Source organism: Narcine bancroftii, chromosome 3, assembly GCF_036971445.1.
Source record: "Narcine bancroftii isolate sNarBan1 chromosome 3, sNarBan1.hap1, whole genome shotgun sequence".
In the NCBI taxonomy this organism is placed as follows: Eukaryota; Metazoa; Chordata; class Chondrichthyes; order Torpediniformes; family Narcinidae; genus Narcine; species Narcine bancroftii.
Window position 1 is genome coordinate 208,905,210 of NC_091471.1, and position 22,835 is coordinate 208,928,044.

Sequence of the window (22,835 nt, forward strand, 5' to 3'; positions counted from 1 at the left end):
TGGGCCAGGTATTGGCCTCCTTGTTTATTTCAAAAGCAAGGGGGGGTTTGGAATTTTAATTGGGATGAGTGTTCCGATGAGAGTACAGAGTGTGACAATGGATAGATCCGGTAGATTCATAATGATGCACTGTCAAATATATTCAGAATTAATTTGTATGCTCCCAATACAGAAAATGAAAAATTCATAAAAAATACTTCCCTGAGATTTGCAGAAGCGAAAGTAAATGTTCTAATTGGAGAAAATTTTAATTTTTGTCTGGATCCTGTTTTGAACAAGTCAACAAAAATGATAGTGAGAACAAAGGCGGCACATGCTGCTATTGTTGCTATGAAAGTGCTGAATTTGATAGATGTATGGAGACGGAAGCATCCGAGACAGAGGGACTACTCCTACACAAGGCAAATTGACTCCTACTCTAGAATAGACTTTTTTCTGGCTTCAGCTCATTTGGAGGGTAGAATCATGGAAGCTGAGTACATGGCGAAGCTACTCTCAGATCATTCGCCTTTAGCAGTCAAGATTGAAATGCCGGATAAGCAGGCAATGGTATATAGATGGTGTCTTAATGCATTGCCGTTAAAGAAGTCAGAATTTTGTAACTTTATAAGAGCACAGATAGATCTGTTCTGTGAGGCCAGCCGCTCCTCCACTTCAGATAGATTCCTTTTATGGGACACCCTCAAAGCGTATTTGAGGGGTCAAGTAATTGGATATTCTAAAATAATAAAGAACGAATATGAGAGGGAGTTGCTTGTTTAGAAAAGGACTTTCAAAAATCGGGCTCAGAAGATCAATATAAGGTCCTAACAAATAAGAAGATGAAGTACAGGTACACAATTCTTTATCCAGAACCATTGGGGGACAGTGTGTTCCGAATTTTGGATTTTTCCAGATTTCGGAAAGACAGATTTAAGTCCACCTGAATTGTGCTGCCCCTTCCAGTTGCGCTGCCGTCTCTCCGGCCCCATCCCCGCCCAACTCACACTCCAGGTCTCCTGCTTGCCTGACTCACGCTGTCGGTCTTCCCCCCTCGCCCGCCTGACTTGCTCTGCTGGTCTCCCGCCCACCCGACTCACGCTGCCAGTTTCCCATCCATCCAAGTCATGCTGATGGTCTCCTCGCCCGTCCACCCCACGCTGCCAGTTTCCTTGCCTGCCTGACTCACGCTGCCGGTCTCCCCCCACCCCCTCGCCTGCCTGACTCATGCTGCCAATCTCTCGCCTGCCCAACTCGCACTGCCAGTCTCCCCCCTCGCCTGCCCGACTCGCGCTGCAATCTCTCTCCCCACTTGCCAGATTTTGGAGCTTTCCGGATTTTAGATGTCCGGATAAAGGATTGTGTACCTGTATAATACACTCCAAATTTATAATATCGTAAAGGCCATACTATGGCCCAGGCAAAAATGTTACGAATTGGAGAAGAGAGCCCATAAGGTCCTGGCAAGGCAGTTGAGAACAGAACAAGCCTCAAGAATGATCAATGCATACAAAGGGGGATGGCAGGGTCTCTTACGAACCAAAGGAAATCAATTACACCTTCCAGTTTATGAAAGTTTATATATATACATATATATATATATATATATATATATATGTATTAGAATTGGAAGGGAGGCTGAATAAAATGCCTGAGTTCCTGTCAAAGATAAAGTTGCCAAACTTGGATCCGAAAGGACAGGAAAGCTTAGACTGTCCCTTCATGGAAGAAGAAATAGTGAGTCCATTGAACTCATTGCAAGTCAACGTTTCCGGGAGAGGATAGGTTTCCGCCCAAGTTCTACAGGGAATTTAAAGATTTGTTAATACCTCTTTGTATGGAGGTGATGGATCAGGCAATGGAGACTCCTAGACTCCCATAATTGTTCTCGGCAGCAATCATTACAATAATTTTGAAAAAAAATAAGGACTCGTCAAAGACATCCTCTTATAGACGTATTTTGCTATTAAACACAGACTATAAAATAATTGCCAAAGCCTTGGCAAATAGATTGGCAAAGTATCTGCCAGAACTAATTAATAAAGATTAAGTGGGCTTTGTGCCAAAAAGACAGGCAGCAAATAATGTGGGCAGACTACTAAGCATAATGCAATTCGTGCAAACTAGAAATGAGAGGGATCTCACCGTGGCTCTCTTTGCAGAAAAGGCATTTGATAGATTAGAGTGGGGCTTTTTATTCAAGGCCCTGCAGAAAATTGGGCTAGGCCCAACTTTTATTAATTGGATAAGGGTGCTATATCATGCTCCCAAGGTGAAAGTTGTGACCAACGGGCAGATTTCTTTAGCCTTCCCACTCGCAAGATCAAGCAGATAGGGATGCCTGCTATTTCCAGCTCTGTTCATACTGGCAATGGAGCTGTTGGCTGAGGCCATTCAACAGGATCCAAATTAAAGAATTTCAAATCAGCCAGGAGGAACACAAAATCAGTTTATTTGCTGATGATGTACTGGTATACTTGACAGATCCAGTAAGTTCATTGCCCAAGCTGCGCTCTCCTCTGGAGAGGTCTCTGGGTACAAAATAAATTGGGATAAGAGTGAGATTATGCCACTTAGGAGAGGGGATTATAGCCAATGCAAATTGGACTGCATGGTGGGCGAGAGGATAGCAGAGGACATTATTTATAAATGGGATGCCCAAATTACTATCTGGAAAAACAGACAGGCCCTTTTTAAGACAAATTATTTGCATTTGGAGTGATATTAATTGATATTTAGGAATAAAATTGGGGCTGTCACCAAAAACACCCCTGACTCCAAACCATTTAATTCCTTTGACAGTAGGTAACAAGATCCTAGACACCTAGCGCAGGAATGGCGTCAAGTGCATAGAGGACTGTTACAAGCAGGGACAATTAATGTCATTTGAACAGCTTAGGGAGAAATATAATTTGTCAAATAAAACATTTCAGTGCCACTTTTAGATAATATCTTTTCTCCAGTACAAACCAGGTCCAACCATGGCCCTGCCAAAGTGCAGTGACATAGAGACCAGGATTTGAAGAGGGACACACAAAAATTTATTTCAACAATTTATTTCCTGCTCCAAGTGGAAAAATCTAAACGAGGTCTTCATAAAACGAAACAGAGGTGGGAGTCGGACTTGGGAACAACGATTGATCAGCATGACCACGGTAATCAATGCAAGATACAGCCGAAACTGTTGGACCAGTGTTTCAGATGCAGCATTGAGCCAGGAACCTTTGTATACGCAACCTGGACATGTACCAAGGTGAGGCCCTTCTGGGTAGAGCAAGGTGAAGTCCGGGAAAATCACAGGTAAAGAATTCCTTCAGGAACGTTCCTGTTGGGTAACATGATGGACACAAGATTTACAATGAAGCCATCCAAATTCCAAATTCTAAATTCAATTTGTAATGATTACATTGGCAGTGGCCAGGAAGTGCATAGCAATTACCTGGAAATCCGACTCTTACCTGAGCATTGCGCAATGGAGCAAGGAGATACAAGCCTGTGTTCCCTTGGAGAAGATTACCTATAACCTGAGGGAAAGTTATGGCACCTTTCAAAAAATCTGGCAGCCATACCTGAACCAAATAGGAGCGTGGCTGTGAAAAGTACAGTCTTGCCTTGGGGCGCGACTCGCCTTAAACAAGGGGCCCAGCCAGGAAAAGTCAGGAAACAAAGGGAAATCAACCTGGTTCCTCCCTGTTGCACCGGACCTGACCCATAATTCCCCTATATGATTTATCCCTATATTTTGGATGTTTTGATGTTTAAATGACTCTTTTGGTTACCCAATTGTCCATGTGTTGAGGTTTAGGGAATGGGGTGGGGGGAAGAGAGAGGATAAGGGTATTAGGCTTGGACGATTGCAAATTTGTATAGATATAACAAGGATAAGTGGTAATTGATGTTGATTTATAATGACTACTGCTGACATACTGTGAATTACCATGCCTAAACATGAAAAACTATAAATAAAATTTTCAAAAAAAATCTCAACAAACTGAGACATAAAAGCTCCATGGAAGACTGATTTATCCATTAGCAACCAAGAATTTTAAAAGTAGAATGAGATTCAAAGATGATTTTTAAAGATAAGAAACAGTGATGTAAAGAAGAATCTGGAACCACTTGCATAACAAGTGCATAGAATTAATATAGACACAAGAAGCAAAACAGAACACAGGGTAACATGGTTAGTGTAGCGGATACAGTGCCCGCGATCGGGACTGGGGTTAGAATAACATGCTGTCTGTAAGGAGTCTGTACGTTCTCCCAGTGTCTGTGTGGGTTTTCCTCTGGTGACTCTGGTTTCTTCCCCACTGTTTAAAACTTACAAAGGGTGTAGGTTAATTGGATGTAATTGGGCAGCATGGGCTCGTGGCCAAAATAGCCTTTTACCATGCTGTATGTCTAAATTTAAATTTAGAAGACAAGGGAGTTAAGCTAGGCTGTATTGCAATGTGACTGTTATACTCAAGTAAGGGAATCATATGGTAATTAGAAAGAATTTTGATTACATAATTCCTGAAATACAGTGCAGTTTTGGTCTCTGTACTAATGGAAGGATATACTTCAAAAAAATTCTGATATTTACCTTGCTATGAATGTTTAAAATATATTATCCTCTATCTGCCACCATTTGGCAGATTCATTAATTTTTTTGCAGATTCTCCCCATTTTTCTCAGATAATTTTCTAACCTGCTTTGCTTTATTAGCAAACTTGAATACAGAGGCTATTTACTGCATTGATTTCTCTGGTAAGGGAATTGTCCTAGAAGAAAAGTTTGATTTAAATTTGTCTAAACTGACTGAAATTTAGAAAATTGCAATATGATCTCTTTAAAAAAAGATTTTGAGAGAGATTGATGGGACAGTACATGAGACTTTGTTTCCACTAAAAGGACAGTCTTCAGTTATTGCATTGCCTTGTTTTAAGTGGTTCCCTAATTTGGACAGATGAAAAATCCCTATACTCAGAGAACTTTTGGAATTCAGTATCTAAAATACTGCAAATATTCAGTTGTCGTATATATTCAAGATTGAGGATGATAAATTATTGGGTGCTGAGAAAATCAAAGGGTATACAGGAAAATGGAGTTGAAGTTGAAGATAAGTCACAATGTTGAATGATGGAGCTGGCCCAAGGGGTTATGTGGCCTACTCCTGCTTCTATTTTTATGTTCTTAAAATAACCACCTCATCTAAGAGGAACAAAAACAAAATACTGCTAATGTCAGGTCATTGACCTGAAAAACAAGTTTTTTTATTCCCTGCATGACTTTCATTTTATCTAAATGAAAGATAGATAAAAAGTAAGATACTTCATCTGATTGATTAAGATTTCTGAAACATTTTTAGAGGTAACACTGTCTTCACAATGAAACATAATGTCAGACCATAGCCAAAGATAAACTTGGCAATACTCCAGCTCTCTGCATTGATGCACATTACAAATCATAGGGGAGTTAAACAAGTCTCTCATCATGCAAAATATTTGACTTCAAAAGAGATGAAATGCTTTTGCAAGAAAAATAATTGATGCCTTTTATTTCAGGCACATGATAGCATGAGTGACAATTGGGCTTTAATACTGAATGATAAGATCAGTCAGTGGTTAGCACGACACTCCTACAACACCACCAAATTGTCTGTAGGGTGCTTGTATGTTCTTCCTGTGTCTGTGTGGATTTCCTTCAAAAACATATGGGTGCTGAAGGTTAATTGGGGTATGGACTTGTGGGCCAGCAGGGCCTGTTACGGCGCTGTACATCTAAATTTAAATGAAAAGAAAATCATAATTATCTATTCAAAATGCATAGAATTAAAATAATCTCAAAGTATTAAACAACAAGTGAATTTTGAAGGTAGATCTCAGAATTTCAGATGGATTAAGATACAGAAAAGTTCTTCTGCTCATCTAAAACTCTTGCTATTCCAGAAATATAAACAACATAAATATGATCAGCCAAGTCTGATGCTCAAGATTGCTTCCTTCACCAAGCATATACAAAAAGGGAGCACACAAGTAAGTGCATTCTGACATCATGTATTTAATAGAATGTAATGAAGTGGACAAGTATAGGCAGGTGTAATATATAGTGGAGAAATGTGAGATCACATTTTTCCTAAATAGACAAGCAGAGTATTTTTTAAAATGGTGGTAGGGTGTTGATAGTAAGTGTTGATGTTTATAGGGATCTGGCTATCCTTGTAAATGAATCATTGGAAGTTAATAGCAAGTAATTAGGAAGAAAAACAATCTGTGCATTGACCTTATTTGGAAGTGAATATAATTACAACAGTGGAATATAGGGCCCTGAGGAGACCACATCTGGAATATCGCCTGATCTTACAAAATGAAGCATATTCTTGTGAGGTGGTGGATTTGTGGTGAGATCAACAGATTAGGTTTTACTCTTAAATTTGCAAGAACGAGAGGTGAATCCATTGAAAACTGAAAAGTGCTCAGTTGGATGTTTCCTTTGACTAGGTTGTCAAGAATGAGTATCAAAGAATAGAGTCCATCATTCAGAACCACATCTAGAAAGTCCTGAATTTTTGAAAATCTTGACCCACAAAGATTATAGAGGTGCAACTTTTGATTATATTCAAGACAGAGACTAATAAACTTCTAAATAATAGCAAATTAAGGAATATGGGAATATATGCTGAGGTAAAATACTAATCATTATTTCTCATTGAATTATGGAGCAGGTACAAGTGGCTACATGGCCTGCTCTGCCTTCTATTTATATTTCTTATAAGATCACTAGAAACAGTTACTTCAATATTTTTGTGACTCCAATAACTAAGCCACATGAAAGTGACTACCAGGCAATACAGATTTCAATGTCAGTAGCTATCAAACAAAATGAGCCTGGAAGCCCTCTAAATTCTATATTTTATCTAATATTAAATGATTTTCATCTGCACTCAACTGATCAAAAACAATGAGCAAAGTGAATTATGGAAATAGTTTTTATGATCCATAAATTGCCATAACTCTGCATTGACACCTTAAGATGTCATTATCAAAGTTAAACCAGTAAAACTTATAGCATTATATAAATATTTAAACCAGTTTTGTTGTTGGTCTATGCAGAAAAATATTTATAACAGTCTGGAAAGTGAACACTGTAACTTATACATTTCTTTAAATCTTTTTTGGCAGCACGATTAGCATAAGCGGTTAGCGCAAAGCTCTTACAGCGCCAGCAACCAAGACAGGGGTTTGAATCCCATGCTGTCTGTAAAGAACTTGTATGTTCTCCCCCTGTCTGTGTGGGTTTCTACCAAGTGCATCAGTTTCCTCCCACCATTCAAAATGTACCAGGGTTGTAGGTCAATTGGATATAATTTGGTAGCACAGGCTCATGGGCTGAAATGGCCTGTTACTGTGTTGTATGTCTACATTTAAAATTAAAAAAAATGTGATAAACTGTCACAGCATTGTTAGAATTTATACAAATTCTATTGTCATTATTGAATGTGTCAGTGTTAAAGTTGTAATCAAAACATTTATGTTTGATGTCAAGTTACTTTTTCAAAATTTGTCTTTACAAATTTTGAATAGGAGGCTTCAATTGTACAACAATAAAACATTCACAGAACTACAAGTGTTAACATCTGGACATAGTGATTCTGGGCTCATTCAACAGAATAAATTCCAATATCTGGATTAATACTTTAATCGGCAACATACTTCATGATATTCTGATACAAAATAGCCCCTAAAGAGTACTGCAAAAAAGATTACACCTGTGGGTTTTCTATTTGGTGATAAAACTAAATGTGCATCTCCCATTTGCTCCAAAACCTCTGTATGTATGTTCCCTGACAATAAATCTGAACATTGAACCTCACTGTTGAAGCTAATGGTCAACTCTTGATAATCCTCATAAATAGCCACCTTTCTTGTTTTAAAGTTCAAATTTATTTGTCAGTGATATACATTGTGCAAAGTAAGAGTCTTTAAAAGTGTCTCTGATTGAGTCTGTTGTTGGGGAGTCTGATGGTTGAGAGATAGCAGCTGTTCCTGAATCTGGAGGTACATGTCTTGTGGCACCTATATCTCTTTCCTGATGGCAGCAGCAAGAAAAGAGAATGCCATGGATGGTGTGGATCCTTGATGATTGCTGCTGTTGCTCTCTGACGGCAGAATTCCATGTAGACATTTTTGATGGTTGGGAGAGTTTTGCCTGTGATGTACTGGGCTGTGTCCACTACTTTTTGCAAGGCTTTCTGCTCAGGGGTATTGCTGCCCCAATACTAGGCCGTGATGCAGCCAGTCAGCACTTTCCACTAAATATCTGTGGAAGTTTGCTACAGTTTCCGATGCTATACCAAACCTCCGCCAATTCCTGAGGAAGTAGAGGCGTTGTCGTGCTTTTTTCTCAATGATATTAGAATGTGGGGTCCAGGAAAGGTCCTCTGAGATAGTGACTCCCAGGAATTTAAATTTGCTCACCCTCTCCACCTCTGATCCTCCACACTGGATTGTTCACCTCTAGTTTTCCCTTTCTAAAGTCTACAATCAGTTCCTTGATTTTGGTGACATTGAGTGCGAGGTTGTTGTTGGTAGTATTCTATTCAACCAAGTTTTCAATATCCCTCCTGTACGCTGACTCATTTCCCCTTTTTATACCACGGTGGCATCATCTGCAAATTTGTAAATTGTATTGTTTCATACTGAGCGACATTTTGGTCCTTCCACGTGGACATAATATGGGCCTGTAACCAGCACAGGTCAAATATCAGCATTTTCTTTTATTAGGCAGTGCTTTGGTTTTAAGACTGACTTAAGAAAATTGTTTATCTTGCTGCCACCTTTTGTGTTGCCACTGCTATTTTGGGTCCAGACAAATGAAAATAATAGAGTGGATCAGGTGGTGGTTAATCTAGCAGTTATTAATATCTGTCACAATGTAGTTTATTGTATGCATGATCACATCATCAAACAGCTGCTAAGATTGAAGTCTTGTAGTTATCCCAATGATGAAACAAGGTGTTGGTTTTGACAAGGTCATATTCCAAGAATTTCATCAGAAGATTCCATTAGACTTAGCTTTTCACTTTACAAAGTTTGCATCTTTTGGGAAACCTGGCACTGAAGTTTCCTGGACAAATAGTTGGTCTCATGCTGGAACATGGGCCAGGGCTTTTGCAAGGTCAGAGTAGAAATTCTCTGTGATGTCTTCTGCAGTTTCCAGAATTGGTACATATGTACTGATAACCATGATTTGATAGTTTTAGGTTAGAGTGAGCTGGGGGACAAGAAATGTTCATTTACTGGCAGGTGAGATAGAAAATACTGAGAAAGCAGATTCATTAATGATTGGAGGTGAAACTCCCATCCAATGAAATCTGTTCCTCTTCCGGCTTTCCCTTTCAGAAGGGAGAATGCGCCAGAGGTTCTTCTTTTGACCTGACTATCTCCTATCTGTTGTCTCACATGGCGATGTCATTGTGAGAACATCCAAGTTCCTGGGCTATGATTCAGAATGATGCAGAGTGGTGTCCATGAGGTTCCTGAATTTAAATCGAGAATGGAAGATCCCTGCTACCACATGCACAGAACAGAATGAAACCTTGTGGGGGACAGGGGTGTCAAAACAACTGGAGACTGCATTGACATTCATGCACATAAACAGACGCAAACGTCTGCTAACACATTCATACATAGGTGGGGTCAAGCTTATTCGCCCTTGACTACAACCAACTCACCACTTCCACACCCACTCTCCTCTAAATTATTCTCATCCTTGATCTCCCCAACCCCTGAATATCCTCTCCATCAGACCCTCCACCCTCAGTTTCCTCCACCCTCAGTTTCCTCTGCCTAACCACTCTCATGCAGCCTGCCACTTGACTCCTTCCTTCTTTCAAATCTTCTTTGGGAAATCTCCACCATGTCTCCTTTCCTCTACATACCCCTCAAAAGAACTCCTTCATCTTCAACTATTGTTCCCTCCACCCCACCTCACTAACTACACCTCCTTCTTTGTCCTTTTTCTCTGTTCACTAGAGGAAAGAAAAAGGGAGAAGATTGTTGGAAATATAAAAAATGACAGATGCTGTAATCTTGAGCAAAAAACAAGGGAAAAGTTTGTTGTCTGTTTGATACATTTGGTCAAAATTTTCAGAATATTTTCATTTCCCTGATCAACCCTTGACACCAAGGCCACTAGGGTGAAGTCACTCATTAAAGTTGATACATTTCCGAGACTCCTCCCAGGTCTCTTCTGAAAGTGTGAAATAGCTGCCATCAGACACATGAATCTATTGATATTTATTTTGGATATAAATCTTTCACTTTTTTTCATAAAAATGCTTCAAAAATTAGCCAAACCTTTCATAATTGAGTATGAACTGTTTAGACATAAAAGATGAATATCAATTTACTTTATGTAAGACTTGTTTGTTGTTCTTTTTAACTTTAGTATATTTATCTACCTTTCGTATCAGCATTATTTAGCTTTTTTAACAATTTACACTCAAATGAACATTTTAATTTATTATTTTCTCTTCAGTGTTATAATCCTGACATAATTGTTACTTCATACAAAATACTGACCATTATTCTGATGCCTCAGTTGCACAGAGCAGCAATGCTAAAATTATATTGGGATCCTTAAACCCTAGCAATTTCCTGGCTAAACAGGAATTTATCTGCAGCAGATTTTTTTTTAGTACCTATATAAATGGATTGATTTTCTTGCTGAAATGAAATGAGCGGTCTGAGGTTAGGCAGTTCACATCAAAGAGAAATATTGTTGATCAAATTTTTTGTCATGTAGATTCCAGCACGTTTGCCTTCTGTAGATAGATCCAATCCCTATCAACAATCTAAATACGCACTTCTTGCTGGCATCAGTCAAAAACAATTAAAATTGTTAATCTTTTGATATCATCCTATATATGAATTTGATTGAGATATCTGCACTGTTTCTTATTTGAAAATTGACAATTTTTTGTCAATTTATGGCCATTATAGTTCATTATTGCACTGAGCATGAACTGCATCCAGAAAACCACTGAGAGACTGTAGTTAATGGCTGTTAGATTTAATTTTTTTGTCTATTTGTATGATAAAAATTACAAATCTTAGAAATGGTTCCACTGGTATTTCACAAATATTTTAGAAAGATCACTAATCTATCCTAAATCCATCCTTTTCAATTAAATGAGACAGGCTCTTGCCAATTTTAGTGGTCAATTTAAAAGATTCTTATACAATCCCAGTATGTAAAGATCAGCCACCCATTGTATAAGTTTCAAGAAAAGAAGCTTGGTTTTCATTGGAAATGCTCATCGGGTGTTCGATGTTCTATCAGTTTTAACCGGCAAAAAAAAGGAAATAACATTGAATCTAATGTGCTGAATCACTGTTTCTAGTGGCTTCACAATCTCTTCAACAATTTACTGTTGCGAGGCAGCGAGATTACACAAACAAATGAAGTAGAGGTGAGCTAATTTCTTTTGCAAAATACAGCAGATGCTGGAAGTACTTAATCACTCAGGTAGCATTTCCAGAAAGAAAGACTGACCATTTCTCTCTCTCTACAGATGCTGACGTTGCCAGAATTTTATGATTTATTTCTGTTGATATTATTTTTGAATAGAAGGTTAACCACTGTAAAAATATATGTTACGCTTGTTTAATTTTCTTCATTAAACATGGAGCAGAATAAAGATTGTAGAGGCTCCAGGTAGACACTGTTTTATTCAGCTTTGATCTGAAATCCTTTTAAAAGTCCTGAAACTATTTATATTTTTGCACATGGATGTCATAACTATGTATGGTATGGCATGCTGAGTAAAGTTTTTGTTCCCAGATAGTTCAGAACAATCATTTAGGTGGAATGGAACATAAAAAGAATATCAAGTTTCAAAAACACCAAATCATTTCAACTAACATTTTATATTTTAAGCAAATTTTTGACAAGAATGCACATTGATGTTTAAAGAATAGTGCTTATTGATGTGTGAGTGACTGACTGTTATACTGTAAGGCATATTTCCAGAATTGTTTGGGTACAATTAGTCAATGATCATCAAAATGTTTGGTTTGGGTGAATAAACTATGTCAATTTGATGAATAAATATTTCCAAGTTAATTTAATAATACATTTGTAATGTTTCAGATTTTGAACCTCTGAATTCTCAATATGAATTTATTGTATCTAGTTTGACAAGCCAATTTATTTGTATGCATCATTTATAAACTTTAAACATAAAAGCTAATTGGATATTGCACATTTTAATAAACAATGAAACTTAGTGCAATCTTACATCTTCCCACTGTTTTGCAAAGATATGCAAAAACTGCAACTATTTTTGTCAGCTGCTATAATGTATCGTGGGATACTCATGATCTTCTAATGCAGGTTATTAATAGAAGAGAATATCAGCAAAGTGCAGTTGGTTGTATGGTGGCTATCATTCTGTGGTTCACATTAAAGTCCAGTCCAAGTTTACCTTGAGCTATGTGTGTTCAAAAAACTTACGAACAGAAGGATATTAAATTATTTGCTATCATTTCCATACTAATTTTATTTAATATAAGAGCATACTTCTTACAGCAAACAGGAGAATTCTAAACTAGGTTTGACTGATAAACATTGGCAACACACTTCCAGTACAAATAGTTACCACAGTGAAAATAATAATCCTTACAGAAATGTAAAGATAGCATAGGAGAATTGTGATCAAGTTAAATTCATAAAAATATCACAATTGCTGAAAATTTCAATGAAATACACATATTTAAAAGGCACAGGAACAAACAATTCATCATTGCCATGAAACACGTTAAATTTTATTTAACATGTTTTTTCCAGCATTATTATATCCCATAAAAACATTGTTTCAAATTCCATGCAACATGAGGTTGTTAATCTTTCCACTTTTGTTCCAAAGTGATAGCTAAACATGAATCTACTTTTAAAATGTATTGAATTAACAATAACTCCAAGATACTCAGTGAAAATACTTATGTTGAATGTCCATATTCAGTATATAAACACAGTTCTTGACCATGTCAAGACAACTTAGGAAACACTTCCAAATGTATTAATGTTTCTTACACCATAAAAAATACTTAAGATTTAGTGACTAACGATATTGAACGTGAACGTACAAAGGAAAATTTAGAATAGTTCTCAGAACCCCATACTCAAGTAATTACAGGATTTACCCAAGATGACAAAGTTTTGAAAAATTACTGTTTCCTCATCCAAGAATTTTAAACAGTTTGAAGGAAATAGACAAACAACTGGCTAACGCATTCAATCTTGAGTCAGATATTTATAGTTTCTGCATGATCCATTAATTTGTTAAATTACCACAAATATATAAAGTGGCCTTCAGGTTGCTAACTTTATGTTTATCACACAATAGTTAATAGTGCAGATTTTAGACGCAAAGTCTCCAACAAACATAAATTGTAGAGTTCACCCATTAAAAAAATCTACTTAATTTAGATCTCAGAATTTAATGAATTTTACTTTTTACTCATCTTCACTGCCCATAAATAAGCACAAAGTTCAAAGAAGTTAATTGAAATCTTAGAATTGTAATTTAACAAAATTACAATGTTCTCATCACAAAGTGCACAGCAATAAAGTTGTGTGGTTACTGTTGAGCGATGGCAACAGCAGTTTTACAGCAACTCAACATGCAACTCACCCGTCTCCGACAGCAGGGAAGGCCTTGGGTGATGATATTGATGGCAATATTCATGTTAAACATATTGAGCACCGAATGGTGCGATAAAGGCTTTTTTTCACTCATCAAGTCTGAAAGACCAAATCATGACTTAGAACAGCTCATTTCTCAGTACTGATCATTACGATATTTACTTGTACAATGGAAACATTGCATATGTTTTAAGAAGTACGCAAAATATAAAAATATTAATGTAATCCCAAGGCCTGCTGCCTTTCTCAAGACCTTCACCCACAACTACAAAGTCCAACCCACTCCCCTGTCCATAAGCTTTGAAGTTCAAATTCTCTCAGCACAGCAAATACACTTCAGCATGACTATAAACTGCTTCTGTAGCTGACATCATTGGAAATGACTGCCAATCCCGCAGCTGATCCAGTTTGATGCATGCCATCCACAAGGGCCACCCTTCTAGAGTATTTTTGAGAAGCCAGGCTGATTACCCAAGGAATGTATTTATCTCTTGTTGTGTTTTAGATTCTGACTTGACAACCCAATCCAAGGGCTGCACATAGTTTATTCAGGAATTAAATGTTGTAGGAAGGAATTCTAGATGTCCAGGTTCTTCAATGCCAGACAAGTTTATAGGTCAAACGCAGACAAAGTTAAAGCTGATTGAATACAAATTTATACACTTGGCAGTTGAGTAACCTAATGCGCATGGTAAGTGATGGCAATAAACAGATTTACTGAGTGGGGAAGTTATAATTACTTCACGTTTCCTTGCACAATATTTGATTAAACTTTAAACAATCTTGAGATATTTTTAAGATCACCATTAAACAAAGCCCTGGAACATCTGGACTGCAAAGATGCATACATCAGATTGCTCTTTATCAATTACAGTTCAGCATACAACAGCATTATTCCCTCAGCTGTTACCACTCCACCATCAGACTAAACAACAACAAACTCAATCAGGGTCTCATTTAAAGCTTTTTGCACTTTTTTTCCCCTTCTCTCTGTATTGCAGATTGTTTATATTTCTTTATTTGTTTAGATGTATACGTTGAGTACAGTTTTTTTGCACTACCAATTAGCAGTAATTCTGCCTTGCCTGCAGGAAAAATAACCTCAAAGGTGCAAGTGGTATCATGAATGTACTCTGACAATATAGTGGAAATCTGAAAATCTAATTACATCTCCGGCAACTCTAATAGTAGAATTTTACAACACAGCAGTTAGCTCCATGAGCAAATTCAACAAAAAAAACACCCACTTAGTTTTGGACCAGTTCTTTGCTCTTTTCCCATATAATGTCTTGCAGTAAATTTTAAATTAAAGACTTCAATAAACATTTTTAAGATTAAGATTAAAAGTTTTAAAATAAATATCTCTCTTACTGCTGAAACTCAGTATCTAGAATTAATTTTCCATTTCACCTGCATTTTTTCTCAGTTATTCCAGAATGCTTTCATTTCAATTTGATTTATTCCAGAATTACTAAAGTAGTTTAAAGTCATACCATTTTTGCTTTATTTTAAAAGCAAGTCTTGCTTTAATTGAGTGTATTTGTGAAGCCTGGATAGAGAACCCATTTTAACTGAATTTTCATTTACCAGGTTGGTTATCTTATACTACTTTTTTCCCAAATGGAGTAGTGACAATAAATCACACTAATGGATCTTTTCAGTTCACAATCTTAGGCATTTTTTGTATAAAGGCAGAAATTGCAGTTATCCAGTTGAAATTTGGAGAGAGAAAAAAGTATTTTCCTATTCCAGTTCTGGCCAATAATGACACAAATATTACCCTGTCTTAGTTCGAATATTATTTTCTCTTATTTAAAAGCTCCATGTTTGCTCTTTATTTTTGGGGTATACTCAAATAGTCTATGGGCATTGCCTACAGAGAAGATAGATTTGTCAACATTCAGGAACAAGTATCCCTCCTTCAAACAGCACAATTAATTCACAGTGTTTATGGATATTTGCTGATCACCTTTACAATTACAGCTGTAATTGCCCATCAAAAATGCTATAGTTTGAAAGGTGCTGAGATACCATGAGGTTGGGGTCTGGTAATAACAAGTTTACATCCTTACAAATAACTGATACTTGATTGTGGACTATCAATTCACTGGGTGCACACAGAAGCCCTGCACGAGGAGTGTATCACCTCACACACTTCCCACACACTGCCTCATCTATGAAAGTGTGAGGGTCCCACAATGGTTTCATTAACCACCTCAGAACCCACAAACCCTGAGTGAATCCTTGGTTATCCTCAATATTCAGGAATTGGATCAGACAAAATAATCAGACAAATTCCAGAATCCTGAGAAGTTGGGAATAGCTGGACCACCAACAGCAATGTAAATTTAAACAAAGTAATGAATATTGTACATTCTTACTAACATTTATTGTCTGTTCCAAGCAATCGTAAGAGAGATGAAAGCATAAATGTTAAACATTTGTACATTAAGGTTTATCTTTAAAAGGAAGTAACTGTATAAGGGATGGAAAGCGATACATGAGCTTTCACAACAAGGAAGAACCATGTTTTTGCACTATAGAATCTTTTTAAATCTTTTTAATCTAGAATGTTCATTAATAGGAAAATTTCAGCTAAGGAACATACAATTCCTGAAAAGTATAGGGAGTAATCCTGAATATGACCACCTCACTCTCCCATTAACCTGACCAAAGTTCACTCACAGTTAAATGCTGTTTCTCTTCCAGAAAATTCAACCATGAATAGATAACTTCTTGGGAATAATCATCTCCATTACCTGACCTGGGACAAGCAAATTGGGGAAATAGTCAAGGAAGTACACCAATACCTCTACTTTCCTCAAAGACCGAGGGAGTTTGGCATGTACCCCTGTCCCTCAACAACTTCTACAGGTGCACCATCAAAAGCATTCTTGGAGAATTTATCAGTGTGGTATGGAAGCTGCTCAGCTCCAGATTGGAAGAAGCCACAGATGTAGTGAAAGGAGCTTCAAACAGAATGAAAACTTCCCTCCTCTGCATTGGGGCCCATCTCTCATTGCCTTGGAAAGGCAACCAACATACTGAAGGATCCATCATACCCAGGCACGCTCTCTTCTCATCAGGAAGAAGGCACAAGAATGTAGAGGCATGCACCAGCAGGCTTTAAGACGGTGTCTTTCCCGTGGCCATCAGGATCCTGAATGAACCCCATAACAGTGTTATCATGCTACCTTTGCCTGGTGCTATTTGATCTTCCTTTCTATTTTAGTTCTACTCTGTAAATTGTACTCTATCCACAGCAGTATGTAATGTGAGGTAACTTGTCGGTCTGTTCACAGAAGAACCTTTCTCACTTCATTGATATTTTGTGACAATAAATGTAACAATGTTAGTGATAACAAGGATGGTACCATGCTGTACGATCATGTAGAACTAGGCATATTTAACCACATTCTTCCTCCAGGATATTTCTTTTGAACTGAAAGTTCAAGCTGCCCTGGACTAAAACAAATCTCAAAATGTCTCCAGAAAAGTTGATTTGTAGTTATGCACGTACGTAGTTAAGATGAAGTGGTCCTTCAATCAAGGCCAGCATAAGTAATACAATAAAGCTTTTCAATGATTACGCACACCAAAACATTTATACCCTGTACTGGCATTGTCAAAAATCATAAGTTCTGAACCCAGGGACACTGCTGTAGATTTCAGATGGTCTTCCCGAGAATGAACCTGAGGTCCCTGATTGAGACCTGCAAGTCTATGCAGACCAGCTGGTGAAAATATTCACAGCCATCTTCAACCTCTGCCTCCTATAGTCTGAAGTACCTTCTACTTCAAGAAGGCCACTATCATCCCAACACCAAAGAACAAACATAATAAATGGATTTATTATGACTACCACCCATCATAAAATCTTTGAAAGGTTGGTTATGGCTCATATCAACTCTAGCTTCAACCTATTTTAGTTCACCTTTTTCTTCTTTGGCTTGGCTTCGCGGACGAAGATTTATGGAGGGGGTAAAAGTCCACGTCAGCTGTAGGCTGGTTTGTGGCTGACAAGTCCGATGTGGGACAGGCAGACACGGTTGCCGCGGCTGCAGGGGAAAATTGGTTGGTTGGGGTTGGGTGTTGGGTTTTTCCTCCTTTGCCTTTTGTCAGTGAGGTGGGCTCTGCGGTCTTCTTCAAAGGAGATTGCTGCCCGCCAAACTGTGAGGCTCCAAGATGCACCTATCACCACAACATTTCCACATTTGATGCCATCTCCCTGGCCCTACACTCAACCCTTGAACATTTGTACAACAAGGATATTTATTCATTTACTGCAGTTCTGCCTTGAACATCAGGCTACCAAATAAGATTATTCCCACCCTGGTCATACAATTTTCTCCCTCCTCCCATTGGGAAGGAGATTCATGACTGTAGGATTATCAGTTTCTTTCTCACTATTATTAGAACTGAACAAACTTCATCCTCGTAAGAAAATGCTGCTTTTGGTCTGTTCTAACGGATCTCTGTAATTATGCATCAAACATGTTAGGCTGCAGATGTTGTGATTGTAGTAAAAACACACTGAAATGCTGGAGGAACTCAGCCAGTCTTTTCAGCAACTATAGGAGTCAAAGATATATTACTGACATTTCGGGCCTGAGCCCTTCTTCAAGGAAAAATCAGAATAATCTAGAAGCAGGAAACTTTAGAAAGTCTCAGAATTCAAACAATGGGGGAGGAATCTAGACCAACAAAAGTTAATTAGATATAATAAGGGATGAGCTAAAGGACACAGAATGGAGAGACAGATAGGGAAAGGTGGTGGGGAAGGAGGGCGGAGGGGTAGGAGTCAATATTAATACCATCGGGTTGGAGGGTGCACAGTTGGAGGATGAATTGTTGTTCCTCCAATTTACGGGTTGTCTCAGTCTCGCAGTGCTTGAGACCATGAGCAGACATGTCAGCAAGGGAATGGGATGGGGAATTGAAATGGGTGCCACTGGGAGATCCACACTATTGCGGTGGACAGAGTTGAGGTGCTTACCAAAGTGATCTCCCAATAGAGGAGACCACAATAGGAGCACTGGATGCAGTAGATGACCCCTGAAGATTCACGAGTGAAAGGTTGTTTCGCTTGGAAGGACTGTTTGGGGCCCCAAATGTTGGTGAGGGAGGTTGTGTGGGCACAAGTGGACCATCTCCTGTGGTCACAGGGGCAGGTCCCAAGGGGATGATTGGTGAGGAAGGAGGGGTGAGCAAGGGGGTCATGGAGGGAGCGGTCCCTGTGGAAGGAGAGGGGAATATTTGTCCAGTGGTGGGTTACTTAGTAGATAGCGAAAATGGCAGAGGAGAATGTGCTAGATGTGGAGGCTAGTGGGGTGGTAGATGAGGACAAGAGGAATCCTGTCCTAGTTGGGGGGGGTCAGGGAAGATGTGCAGGTAAAGGAGAATATGCAGGTGAGCATTGAGTTGATGGAGGTAGAGGAAAGCCACATTGTTTGAAGGAGGAGGACATCTCTGATGATCTGGCATGGAAGTCCTCATCCTACAACAGGAGATCAAGGATAGATGGTGGTGTGGCAGCGCACATCTATGTGAGCGAACCGGCCCCATTTGTACCACCGCGCTGGCGGGGCAGCTGCAGAAGAAGGCGCCGTCAGGGCTTACTCACTGTCTCATGGCTTAGGCCACAGCTCGCGCCCCAGGTCACATGGTGACATCACTGCTGCAGTTCTAATTGGAAACCCCACCGAGTCTCGTGGTGTTTTCCGTGTGTAGCAGCCGCTACAGTGGATAAATTTGATGAATCACATTCGAGCTGTTTATCAACTGGTAATACCCAAAGTACACTCTACTAAGGTATTTTTAAAAGCAAGAAAATGTAGACAATGTGGTGGCCTGCCGCCATGGCGATCAAGTGAGCACTCCAGGCAGTGAGCGCAACCAAAGGCCAGCAGCCCACGCAGCGGCACTGGCCTCAACAAGTAAACCGGCAGGTGAATGGCAAGGGCAGCTTAAAGGCCAGCAACTCCAAAATGGTGCTAACCTTGCTACGCAGCCAACAGACAGGGACCGTGTGTGAGGAAGAAGGGCATTATTATGCAGGAAAGTACCCGTACATGGGAAACCCGCTTTTGTTATGCATGTTGTGACATCAGCCAAGGGGCGCCACGGCAGGAACAGTCCAAGTATAAAAGTTGAGCCTGAGCCCTAATAAAACTCGGAGCTTAACCTGACTACACTACGTGTGCGTATCTTCTTTTGAGTAGCGCTTGGCTACAACAGAACAAATAATAAAATCACTGGCATAGAGCAAAGAGAAAATAAATTATTTTTAATTTTTATTTTGAGATAACTCAACAAAAATGGATTTATTCCTCCAAAATATAAAGGGTTTCCAAGGTATTATGCCTGTTTCAACAATTTGGAAGCAATAATAAGAAATCGATGCAGGCAAACATCTTGGCAAATATTCAGGCTAATTTTATCTTTTACATCTACAACAGTTCACTATCAGAATACCATGTAAGGAATCAAATAATTTGCCAGCTTTTATTTGGCATTCCTAAATTACTTCAATTCACCTTTGTCTTAAGAGGATTTACAAATTCCAGACTTACAATGGAATTTTACTTTCAGATCTGTGCTGGAGTGGACCAGCTGTTAGTAACTTCTGCAGTTGTTCTGAGACTCCTCAGCTCCTTGTATAGCCACAATCATGAAACAAATGACAATAAATAAATATTTAATGAATATTTAAAGCCACACAAATGATTTTAAAAATGCTAAATCCTCCTCCTGTCAGGAATTCTTGATCACGTTCATGTAAATATTAGAACTCTTGTTTTTGAACTAGATGGTATTTTTAGTCTAAATCATTTCCGAACAGTAATTTCATAATTTGGATTTTGACACATAGATTGAGGAAACTTATGCAAAAGAAATAATTATTTTATTTTAATGCCATAATCAGCGGACTGGATTTAAAATTAGATTCATCCAGTGGTATAATTCTGCAGCAATTTGAAGAGATGGGACATCCATGGGCAAAGAGCAGATTCAAATGTTTTTCTGTCCAATTTCCCTCTCAAATCTTACACTTCCTTGAATTTCCATGACTTATATTTAGCTATGGAAAAGTTGTAATCATTAGCCCTCAGGTTAAAATCAGTGCACATTCCAGTAACTTCTCTTCCCAATAAATTTTTCATCATCAGCAAGTCTCTTATGGTCTAATTTCTTATCAGAAATTCTGTTCCCCCAGCTCTGTTCCCTTGCCCATTTGCTTCAAACCACTCCTTTAGCCACTGAAGTAAAATAATTGGGAATTCCCAACTTGAAACACTCATGCTTTTCTTAAATCCCACCTCTTCAACCAAATGTGTAGCTTTTCTTTTGTTTGTTAGGCCTCTGAAGTACCTTAACATATGGTTTTATATTGTTGTGGAGCATATACTCCTGTGGACAGACTGAATAATATTTAACTCAAAGTTCAAATTTATTGTCAGAGTACATACACAACACATATAACTCAGACTTTTTTTCCTGCGTTCAAGGCATAATTTTTAATTACCAGTAACTGTAAATTGCATTGAAAGAAAGTAATATAAACAAATTGACTGTGCAAATAGAGAAGTATAAATATTAAGTAATAAATAATGAGAATTCTCAAGTATGAGCCCTTAAATGAGTCTGAATTAGTCTGTTATTTAGGAGATTGATGGTTGAGGGGCAGCAATTATACCTAAATCTGGATGTACAAGTCCTGTGTCATCTCTACTTCTTTCCTGGTGGCAGCATCAGGAACAGAGCAGTCCTGGGTGGTGTGGAGCCTTGATCATTTCTTCTGCTCTCCAATGGCAATGTTCCATGCATATGTTCTCAATGATGGGGAGAGTTTTGCCTATGATGTACTGGGCTGTGTCCATTACCTTTTGTAGGATTTTTCGCTCAAAGGTACTGGTGCTCCCATACCAGGCTGTGATGCAGCCAGTCAGCACACCTTCCACCACACATCTGTAGATGTTAGCCAAGGTTTTCTATGCCATACCAAACCTCTGCAAACTCCTGAGGAAGTAGAAGCACTGACATGCTTTCTTTGCAATGGCATTAATATGTTTGATTCTACAGATTTAGTGTATAAAAAAATCTATCAATTTTAGGCTGCATTCTTTAATCTGAGGGTGATATATTCTATCTTATGAAAGTGTAAGCAGATATGTTGAGATGACCCTCCCACAAGTTCTCCAGTGTATAATAAGCAATAATTTGATTTCAAATGATCAATATGGTTATGCAGATTCATACAGCATATGCAGAAATGTAGTTTTCAATTCAAAAGAGTTTACGATCTTAAAAGAGCTAATTGAGAAAAAAAAGCATGGAGGAAAAGTGGACAGAAGCTCAAATTGCAACAGTGCCATCTTTTGGACAAAGTTCTGGTGAACAACAATAACAGATGTGATCATCCTCAACAAAAACAAAACTGAAAAGCATTGATTCAACTCCTTGTTTTTAACTTTGGTGTATATGCTATGGATCAACCAAAGTTAGCTAAATTAATTACAAATTAAGTACTTTAAAAATTTACATGACAGGAGTTATGCAGTAATTTCTTCCAATGCTTCAATTTTTATCCAATCAACAGGCCTCACCAACTTTCTGTTGTAGGAAGTTACACAAATTCACAAATCTCTGAGTGAGAAAGTTTCTACTTATATCAGTCCAAAATGGCTTACCTCTTATCCTTAGACTGTGATTCCTTGTTCTGGATGGACCTTCCCATTGTCATGAATATTCTTCCTACATTTAACCTGTCTAGTCTTGTCAGAATTTTATCTATCTCAAGGAGATCCCTTCTCATTTAAAATTCAAGCATCTTTTAATGCCATGTACATAACTACACAAAATTTGCCAACTTTTTATTGCCATAAATACACACAAAGAGGCTTCACAAGCCCTTCAGAGTCTCCACATGCCCTTGCATTTGCCTCATATGATGCCACCATCTCTGCAGCCATCCGGCCTCCTGCGCGTTTCAGAAGTGAACTCAAGCTCCTGGTTCCAAACCTCCAATACGATCAGGAACCTGGTAACCCTAAGTACTTTGGGAGCCCTACTCACAATCGGCACTCTCACAAATCACGATGCTCTGTTCTTTTAAGCCTGTGTCCAGCAACCTGGTGGGAATCCTACAGCCGCCTTCCCAATGCTGG

General features: G+C 38.4%; 1 protein-coding gene and 1 long non-coding RNA gene across 6 annotated transcripts in view; one reads left to right on the forward strand and one right to left on the reverse strand.

Annotated features, from left to right (window-relative positions):
• LOC138758080 (uncharacterized) overlaps positions 1–12,038 on the forward strand; it is a 40,240-nt gene extending 28,202 nt beyond the window's left edge. Inside the window, exons 2-4 of the long non-coding RNA XR_011354131.1 lie at positions 5,910–5,996; positions 11,366–11,434; positions 11,537–12,038. This is a non-coding gene — a long non-coding RNA (uncharacterized lncRNA). The remainder of the gene's footprint in view (positions 1–5,909; positions 5,997–11,365; positions 11,435–11,536) is intronic.
• fbxw7 (F-box and WD repeat domain containing 7) overlaps positions 1–22,835 on the reverse strand; it is a 343,484-nt gene that overhangs the window by 105,843 nt on the left and 214,806 nt on the right. The gene's annotated exons all lie outside the window — the stretch shown is intronic.